The sequence below is a fragment of the Otolemur garnettii genome, unplaced genomic scaffold (genome assembly GCF_000181295.1).
Source record: "Otolemur garnettii isolate 467f Iridium unplaced genomic scaffold, OtoGar3 scaffold00055, whole genome shotgun sequence".
Lineage (NCBI taxonomy): Eukaryota > Metazoa > Chordata > Mammalia > Primates > Galagidae > Otolemur > Otolemur garnettii.
Genome location: NW_003852450.1, coordinates 3,314,744 through 3,317,207, shown reverse-complemented (window position 1 = coordinate 3,317,207; position 2,464 = coordinate 3,314,744).

Below are 2,464 nucleotides of genomic sequence, written 5' to 3'. Positions count from 1 at the left end.
TAGTTTTTCTATTTTTAGTACAGACAGGTCCTCACTTTTGCTCAGTCTGGTCTCGAACTCCTGAGGTCAAGCAATCCACCTGCCTTGGCCTCCCAGAGTGCTTGGATTACAGGCGTGAGTCCCTGTGCCTGGCTTAAAATGCTTATTTGAGTGTGATGTTATGATTCTCAAAATCAGTGAATATTTTGCTGTCTTCTCCAATTATTAGGTGTATACCAGCTGCTTACTTTTCAATCAATTTACATATATCATCCTTTTTTCCTTTTTTTTTTTGGTAGAGACAGAGTTTCACTTTACTGCCCTCAGTAGAGTGCCATGGTGTCACACAGGTCACAGCAACCTCTAACTCCTGGGCCTAGGCAATTTTCTTGCCTCAGACTCCTGAGTAGCTGGGACTACAGGTGCCTGCCACAATGCTTGGCTATTTTTTTGTTGCAGTTTGGCCAGGGCTGAGTTTGAACCCACCACTCTTGGCAGGCCATCATCCTTTTTTCTTAAGCACACATTAGGTATTTACCAAAATTGGCCATATAAGGCAGCACTTGTGGCTCAAAGAAGTAGGGTGCCAGCCCCATATACTGGAGGTAGCAGGTTTAAACCTGGCCCTGGTCAAAACTTGCAAAAAAAATAAAAATAAAAATAAATTGGCCATATACTAGGCCATATATGGGAGTGAGGAACCTGCAGCTTAAGACCATATGTATCCCTTTAGGTCCTTAAGTATGGCCTCTTGACTGAATTCAAATTTTATAAGATACATTCTTTGACTTTCATCCACACATTTTTATTCAACTTTTATATTTTTATTTTATTTAAAAAATGAACACACTTAAAATACAGAAGAATAATATAAATCTCATGAAATAACCCTCCCAGATTGACTGGTATAATTAGAACATTGGTAAGCATAAGGGCTGAATTAACAGCTGCTACGCTCATAAGTTAGTTCTAACTTCCCCTGCCTAACTGGTGCCACTAACACATGAGGCTGGTTAGCGAGAGTTTCTGTGGGCCCTTATCAGTTTTTGACAATAGTGGTCTGTGTTTCTATTTGTTTTTTTTTTTTTTTTTTTTTTTTTTTGAGAAAAAGCCCCAAGCTGTCCCCCTGGGCAGAGTGCCATGGCATTACAGCTCACAGCAACCTCCAACTCCTGGGCTCAAGCGAGTCTCCTGCCTCCGCCTCCCAAGTAGCTGGGACCACAGGCGCCCGCCACAACGCCCGGCTATTTTTTGGTTGCAGCCGTCATTGTTGTTTGGCGGGTCCGGGCTGGGGAATCGAACCCACCACCTTAGGTGTACGTGGCTGGCGCCTTAGCCGGTTGAGCTATAGGCGCCGAGCCCTGTGTTTCTATTTGAAGTGGAATTTGTGTATAGTTGCACAGCTCGACAGTATTTTAAATTCTGTCTGCTTAACAGTACATCATGCCAAAGAAGACCAAGGGAACACTTAAGGAAGACAACAGATTTTTTAAAAATGAGGATTGGGAATTGCAATATTATTTTATTTCTGCTAAATATAAAATGATTTGCTTGCTTTGTGATACTGCAATATCAACATTAAAGAAATTCAATGCTCACCAGCATTATAACACTCATAGGACCACAAATATTTTAAATGAGAAGGAGAGGAACAAAAGGTTGTATTGCAGAAATTAAAAGATGAAAAGCAAAAGCAAAGACAATTCTCCCAACCAGCAATAAGACCTGGTAATAATGTCACTTATGCAATTTTTAAAGTAGTGAAAGGGAAACCATTCAGAGTGTAGAAATTGTGAAAGAATGTATCCTTGAAGTTGTAGCATGCTTAGACCCTTCTAATGTTTCAAAGTACAAATATCTGCCTCTTTCAAGGAGAACCATAACTGATTGGCAGCATGAGTTAGCCTTCAACTTAATAGAACAATTTCATGCAATACTTCAATTGCTTTGGATGAACTGACACTGTTGACTGAGTGCAGGTTTTACACTTTATTCAGGTCATAACTGAGATTTTCTTTGCTACAAAGAGTTATGTGTTTCGGGCACTCTTGTGAACAGAACATAGGGAATAGGTATCTTCAACAATGTTCAAAATAAATGTCATGAAGTTGGATTGAATTAGGTAAATTTAGTGAGTCTAGCTATAGACAGTACACCTTTTCTTTCCAAGACATGAAATATGAAGGGTTTATTGCACAGATTTAAAATAAAAATATTATCGGATCTAGATGCTCTCATTTCATTGTATCTTGCATGAGCAAAATCTCTGTGCTGAAGCTATTATTTTAAGTGATGCTTGCTTTATAAGTATTGTTAACTATGTTAGCACAATGCAACAGGCATAGTCAGTTTCCAGTTTCATAATATACTAAAGTTTATTTATTTATTTATTTATTTTTTTTAGACAGAGCCTCAAGCTGTCCCCCTGGGTAGAGTGCTGTGGCATCACAGCTCACAGCAACCTCCAACTCCTGGGCTCAAGCGA